The 7,456-nt window shown below is 53.9% G+C and overlaps 1 long non-coding RNA gene across 2 annotated transcripts; it reads left to right on the top strand.

Annotated features, from left to right (window-relative positions):
* The first annotated feature begins 364 nt into the window (after positions 1-364).
* On the top strand, positions 365-3,071 carry LOC102153075. Of its 2 annotated transcripts, none has more exons than XR_005358962.1 (3): positions 365-406; positions 2,624-2,720; positions 2,909-3,071. It is a non-coding gene; the product is annotated as an uncharacterized LOC102153075 (long non-coding RNA). The 2 variants fall into 2 exon arrangements; XR_005358963.1 differs by lacking the exon at positions 365-406 and adding an exon at positions 1,886-2,333.
* The last annotated feature ends 4,385 nt before the right edge of the window (positions 3,072-7,456 follow it).

Raw genomic sequence — 7,456 nt, 5'->3', positions numbered from 1 at the left:
CCTGCGGGCCCGGCTCATGCCGCGCGGGCTGGACTGGGCTGCGGTGCGGGCTGGGCTGCGGGCTGGGCTGCGGGCTGGGCTGCGGGCGGCCTCCCGGCGGCTCCCTCCCTCCGGCTCCCTGCGGCTCCCTCCGGCTCCGGCTCCGGCTCCGGCTCCGGCTCCGGCGACCGCGGCCGAGCGCTCCTCGTGCGAGCCCGCCCGCCTGCCAGACGCAACTGTGAAGTGATGTGGAAAAGTGAGCCGGAGCCTCCCCCGACGGATCTCATTGGGCGGCGCGCGGAGGCAGGGCCGCGGCTCCCCGCTCCCGCCCCCGCCCCCGCCCCCGCCCCCGGCCGCCGCCGCCCGCCCGGCTCCCCGCTCCCCGCGGCCGCCCAACTTTCCGCCCCCGGCGCTGCCCTGCCGCTGGGTGCGCGCCGCCGCGGGGAGGGGAAGGGGGGAGAGGGGAGCAGGGGGGCGGGGGGCAGGGGGAAGCAGGGGGGAGCGGGAGGGCGGGGAGACGAAGGAGAGCGGGGGGGAGAGGGGAGCAGGGGGGCGACGGAGGGGGCAGGGAGGTGGGGGGCAGGGGGCGCAGGGGGGCGGGGGGACGGAGGGGAGCAGGAGGGCAGGGGGGAGCAGGAGGGAGCAGGGGGGCGCGGGCAGGGGGCGGGGAGGAGCGGGGAGAATGGGGGGGAGCAGGGGGGCAGGGGGCAAGAGGGCAGAGGGGGGAGCAGGGGGGCAGGGGCGTAAGGAGGAGCGGGGAGGAGGGGGGAAACGGAGGGCGGGGGGGCAAGGGGAGCAGGGAGGCGAGGGGTAGCAGGGGGGAGAGGGGGAGCGGGGGTCAGGGAGGTAGGAAGGACCGCGGGGGAGCAGGGGGGACGGGGGTAAGGGGGAGAGGGGGAGCGGGGGGGACAGGGGGGTAGGGGGGAGCAGGGGGGAGCGGAGGGCAGGGGGCGGGGGGAGCAAGGGGGAGAGGGGGGAAGAGGGGAGCAGGGGGGAGGAGAAGACGGGGTACAGGAGAGCAGGAGGGAGGGGGGAGGGGGAGCGGGGGGAACGCGGGGGGAGCAGGGTTGGGGGTAGCGGGGGAAGCAGGGGGACAGGGAGCAGGGGGGACGGGGGTGGAGGAGCAGGCGGACGGCGAGTCCAGGACCCGCGGAGGCTCCGGGTGGGCGGACGCAGGGGGGGGTCTCCCCTGGGCTTGCGAGCGCCTCCCGCCCGCAGAGCTGCGCCCGTCGGAGCGGGGAGCGGGAGCGGGGGGCGCGGGGGGCGGTGCGCTCCGGGAGGCCAGGGGGGCTGCGGGATCCCGGGGGGCTGCGGGGTCCCGAAGGCCGGAGGGGGGGGTGCCCGACAGCCGAGTCGTCCGGGTCCCCCGCGGGGCCGGGTGGTGGGTCCTGGGGCTGCAGCCCCCGCGGGGCAGGGGGGCGGGGGGGGAGCAGGAGGCCGGGGTTGCCCGGGCGGGCGGGCATCTGGCATCTGGCAGCCGCGGATCCCGCTAGAGGAGGTCCCGGGCACAGGGCGGCCCCTGCATCCCCACTTTTCCTCCCGGCGGAGCGGACAGGAGCGCAGGGGGGGGGGGGCCGGGCCGGGCCCAGCAGGGGAGGGGCGGGGTGCGGAGGAGCGGGCGAGGTGGGTGCGGCCCGTGCCCCGCCGCCGACCCAAACCCTGACCCCGCGGGACGGAGGAGGGCGCGGCCCGTGGGCTCCCGAGGTTCTGGGAGACTTGACGTCTGGCGGTGCCGCACCCCACATCCCGTTGTGAGACGCTTAAAAGAACTGTGGGTCTAACAGGTCTCACATTCTAACCCCGTATGGGGAAAAAAAAAAGACCTTAGTGGGTCATCTCACGGGGGGGGGGGTGGTGAAGAGGGCCAGAGACACCCCCGCCCCGCCCCTGCGCCCCGCGAGGCGATGGGGAGCAGCGGGGGCCGCCGGGGGGCCAGGAGTTGCAGGGCTCCGCTTGCAGACAGCGCGGCAGCCCCAGTGGCAAGGAAGCAGGTGGTGTTTGGGGGCCTGCTTGACGTTAGGGCCTTCCTTGTCCCTGTGAACAAACGCTCCACACCTTTCGCGGGGCACTTTCTTACATGTATGAGAACTCAAAAAGTTTTGTGCCCCTGAATTCAGGCTGGGCATGGGCTCCAGGAGCAAACTCGCCTCCCGGGAAAGCCAGGTCTACGGTGGACACAGGGGGCATCGCCAAACCGCATTTCCCTAAAACAACAGCAGCAGTTATTTTGACAAAGTGAACAGAGCCAGAGCCCAGGGGCTTGGCTGAGCTCGCCCGGCCTCACCCTAGCCACAGGCCCTCTCGGGAGCAGTCACTGCCCCGTCCTCCCTGAAGGTTGGCACCTGGAACTCAAGGTAGCCCTCTCTGCCGGTGCTAATCTCTGCTCAAAGCACTGCAGTAGGAATTTCCTAATAATTTTCTCCTAATTCTTAGGAGAGGTCTGGGTGATTAAGCAGTGTGAAAGAGGATTAGGATAATGTTAAAAAGCCCTATAAGGATATTTCTAAAATAATCAGGGATGCTGAAAGACAAGGCATTTGCCTCTTTAACAATTCCACCCACACTTAATAGGATGCAGTGTCATGTCACCACGGAGAGAGCCTAACTCCTTAAGGAAGTGTCTTCTCTTCAACATCCTCTCCAGGGTCACAGCCCTCCAGCAGGAAGAGGACTGCGCTCCCCAGGCTTTTGAGAATGGAGACTGAGATCGCCTGCGCTGTGGAGCTTTGCGGGGAGGAAGGGTGAGGAATGACCTGGCAGGGCAGGGGTATAAGCAGAGAGGGTGCCGAGGGGAGGGGGGCTGCGGCTCAGGCTGGGGGGGCACGAGGTCTCCAGCCTGCAATTGCGACCAGCCTGGTGACAGGCAGACGGGGACTGTACTGCAGGTGACTGACACAGAGAGGAACCCAGTGATTCTCCGCTACTACAGGTAGAGCTCGTTGTTATAATTGTGACTGAAGGAGACAGTACACCAGGCGACTGGCTCTTGGAGAGCGAAGGATGAGCTGGCTGGAGGCGGGGGAACAGGGAGGCTTCGCCTTCTCTCATTGGAGCAGAAAATGGTAGAATGGAACCTATTATCCGCTGTATTAAAATGCAAACTTAAAAAAAATAATAGAATGCAAACTTCTCTTCTTCTCATTCTTCAGTACATAGTGAAAAATTGAAATAAACTAAAACACACACACACAGAAAAACAAAACAAAACAAAAACAAAAACAGGTGCTCACCATGATAGGATTGTGAGAACTTTGAGGTTTCTTGGCTTGCTTTTAAATTTAGATTAATTGATGAATTTGCGGGCTTTCTTCTATAGGTGAGGTTGAAAGTGTGGATTCCACCAATGTAAATATATCACAATGTAATTCCTGCCTGGGGTATTTTAAAATAAAAATTTAAGTACTTTAAGAACCTGAAATACGGAGAAGACCAAAGCATACGTGTGATACGACTTAATATGTAATATTTTCCAGGAATGCAGCACACTTACCTCAGATTTGATGTTACGAAATCCTAATGAAGAGATCTGAAAACCACCATGTCCCTTTTTCCTGGAGGGTGGGGGTTGCCATTAATAACCACCGTGTCACTAAGCAAAAGACACTTTGAAGTCTCATTTTGACGTCTGATATCGGAACACAGATCATAAGAATGAAAAAAAAAAATTAAGAAGGCAGTTTTAAGAAGTTTGTAAATGTCTAAGTATATGCAGGAAAGTTTTCCTTTACGAGTTTGTTTTAAATCAGCCTCTTTGCTAAAAATCATGAAAAGATGTGATTAGTGCTCAAATTACAGTGGCTCTCCCACTGATCTCTGGACCAGATACTGCCTCCCTGTTCTCAGAGGCTTGTTAGGGATGCAAATCCCCGTACCCTGCATCTGGGTGGGGCTCAGCAATCTGGGTTTTAACAAATGCTCCAGGGGATTCTGTTGCTTGCTGTATTTTGAGAACCAGTGCCTTAGGCTATTCCTTTCTCAGGTGGTATATATAAAAAATGAGAAGAATAAAAATAAAGTGGGGTATCGTAGGAATACTTATTGTTTTTGTCCTGGAATATCCTAAGACAGAATACTATCTTTAAAAAAAATAAAATAAAGAAGAAGAAAAGTGCGTGCACCCTAAATAATGTGATCACTCCACCAATGTCTATCACAGGATCTGAAAACCTAGGCTGAGCTCTCTAGAAGTGGCGATAGATTCTTGGCGTAGAATCACCAGTGAGCTTGCTATTCAGACCTGTGACGCTCCGCCTGGGTTTGGCTGTCCCTGGAATTAGGCCTGGATCTCTTAATATTAACTGTAATTGCTAATCTTGAGCTTGCCATTATATCTTCAGTAAATGGAGGTGTAAACACTTTCTGAAAACCACATCTGTGCCGAGAGCATTTTGGAGAAGGTTTTCAAAATGGCATTATCTCCCATCTTCCCAGGTGCTGGAAGAGAGATAAGCTCCCTTTCAGCTTCTACACAGACACCCACCGAGGCTGAGGGGCCAGTAGATGGATGCAGGGCAACTGGTACAAAGCTCTCAGGCGGGCCAACCGGGCTCCGCGGATGAGACACTTAGCATTTTGGGGTTGGTTTTGCTGCGGTGCGTCTTTCTTCATTTTTGCTTTCCGAAACGGAGCAGCCACCAGATTCAGATCCCAGACCCCTCTTGTTAAAGCGAGGGCCATGAAGAGGAAAAAAAGAAAATCACGTTGTGATTTAAAAAAAAAAAAAAAAAAAAAAAAAAAGGAAGAAGAAGAGAAGAAGAAATGGAAAGGAGACTTTCTCCCTGCACCCCCCACGGGGTGACACTTGTTGGGTGTCTGGGATTAGGTTCTGTATTAAAATATGATAGTCACGTTTTATCTTAAGACTGGTTGAGGTTATCATTGCAATTTGCACACGTAGGCTAATGTATCATCACACATGGGGGGATGCAGTGGTGGGGGGGCACGTCGGCATCTCTTATTATGCCTAAAATGATGGAATTTATGGTTCGGGTTACTTGCTGTCAAGCTGGGTGTCAGAGAGAGGAATGTCATATATGCATTTGACACGTGTTCCAAGAAGCTGCAAGGAAACCACATTGCTGGGAAGGGGAAGAGGATCTCTGCAGGAGGCCACGCCACTACCGAGGGGTTCCGTTTGCAGCGGGTGATCCTGAGTCAGAGCCCCGCTGCCTTGTGGAAAGGGGAAGCGCCTTCAGGGCGCCGCTCCCGCCTGCCTGCCGAGGCAGCTGCCCTGGCCGAGCCCGTCCGGGCTCTCTTCCTCTACCTCAAGTGCCCTCTAGCGTGCAGTATCTGCGCAGGTCGCTGTGTAGAAGGAGACGGGAGGAAGAAAGAGAAAAAGAAATATCCCGCCGATTGCTTTCCTAACTCCCGAATTGCTCTGCTTTTCCTTGGCTCCTTCCTCCAAGGGGTCATTTCTACCAAAGTGTTTGCCAAAACAACGAAGAAAGGTGCTGTTGCTTTTGCATGAAAAACAAATCACTCATTTACTAAACTGGGAAGCAAATGCTAATCCTTTCTCAGGGGTCTCTTTTGAACATTCATCATAATTTTCCAGAAGTTTCATACACTGTAGTAATCAGGCAAATAAAAGAAGGTAAGTTGCTCCCTGGGAGGAAATTCCGTTTTGTTCCTGACTCACCGCAGCCCGGCTCTAAGATATGCGATGCAGATTGATTAACCTCTCCGTGGGTTTTCGGTTTGTGTCTCCATAAAAGTGCATAATACTCCTTTCTTGCCTCAGGGGGGTGGTATGAGGCCTAATTGAGGTTTATAAAACAATTTCAGTTCCTCGGATACAATTTGATATACAGTTGAACCCGCCTTTTATCTCGCATCCACTAACAGGGTTTCCAATTCTCTTCGGTCGCCCAGAGGGAAGCTGTGGTCGGGATCTGTATTTTCATAAACGTGTCGTTAAAACAACTCTGTCGTCAATAGCGGATTTGCTCGGGAGACTTGGAATGGTAGGAGATGGGGAAGGCTATTCGGAGAAGACAAATGTACTTGCTTTTGCAAACATGCCCGTGTGTGAATGAACGCAGCTGGACGGTGAGGCGAGATTCCTGCAAGACCTACACGCGGGCCCATCTCCGCACATTTTAAAATAAGCTGACAATGACAGAAGGTAGCTTTATTCACCCAAACGCCACCCACTAAACACTTCGTCTCTGAGACAGAAGCCGATACCTGTAAACAAACCTATAGGTTGGCGTCCGTTCAGGTGGTTAGAATGTCTGAGCACCTGTTATGCAACTCAGAGGTTTATTTACTAGGAGTATGATTACTCTGCAGCCTGTGCTTTCCCATTCCCCTCACTGCTCCCATATTTTAGGGGGCGAGTCAAGAGCAAGGTGAGCCGACCTTCTCACACACACTCCACCCGTTTCTTTACCTGCAGTATCTCTTTTACCGTGGAGGCGCTGTGAACGGAAAGGGCGTCGCTGGTGTCCTTTAAGGTATGGGGAAACTGAGGCTCAGAGAAGTCACGTGATTCGGCTCAAGGTCACACAGGTAACCAGTGAACGAATACAATTTCAACCCAGAGACGTCGACCTTAAATGTAGTTTAGTACCACCTCTCAGTATTACAATACTGATGAGTGACTAAAACTATTTTTGAGGCACGTGTGATCCCATAGTGGAAGGGACCCGCACACCGCAACGCAGGATGAACTGAACGTTAGAGGCTCCCACACCAAATCAGCATCTTTCATTGCATGTGGTTTTGTAAGTACAGATCCCCAGGTTCCATGGCTAACCAACGAAATCAGGCTTTCCAAGGAGAACGTATTGTTTGTTTTTTTTAAGTTTTCTTTACTTAAGTGGCTTTCCAGGGAGAACGTATTGTACCGTTTGCGTGTTATTTAAGTTTTCTTTACTTAAGGAATCTCTACGCCTAACGTGGGGCTCGAACTCACAGCCTTGAGATCAAGAGTCAAATGCTTTTCCGACTGAACCAGCCAGGCTCCCGAGAATGTGTATTTTTAAAACGCAAGTAAGGTGAGTCCAATTCAGCAAAACAAACACCATTCTGAAGACCTTTTTAAGAATAATGAAATCAAATGGCCTCCAAGGTCTTGCTTACGCCTTAGTACTGGAGTCCAAGGTTAAGGCCCGCTTACTTCTGCTATTACTTTTTAGATTTGAGTAGCACTTCATACATCTGTAAAAACAGCAGCTCTTTTATTTGATCCTTGCAACAATAATCTGATGAGGCGAGAAGACGTATTATTTCCTCAGTTTTAGAGAGTCACACGTTTCCAAAGCCAAAAGGGTCCTTTAGAGACTATCTAGTTCAACTTTTTCATTTTATAGGAAAAGAATTGGGTAAGAATTTTGACTTCTGAGCCTAAGTTTATGTAACCAGTTCTTAGGAAAAAAAGAAAAAAAAGGAAAGAAAAAGAAAAAAAAGAAAAAAAGACCATCAACACCAGATCCCAAGTCTTTGGTCATTAAAAGATATGTCAGGTTGTCACTTG

The sequence above is a fragment of the Canis lupus genome, chromosome 5, assembly GCF_011100685.1.
Source record: "Canis lupus familiaris isolate Mischka breed German Shepherd chromosome 5, alternate assembly UU_Cfam_GSD_1.0, whole genome shotgun sequence".
NCBI lineage: Eukaryota > Metazoa > Chordata > Mammalia > Carnivora > Canidae > Canis > Canis lupus.
Note: the sequence above shows the minus strand (reverse complement) of the source record. Positions and strands in the feature narration are given on the sequence as shown.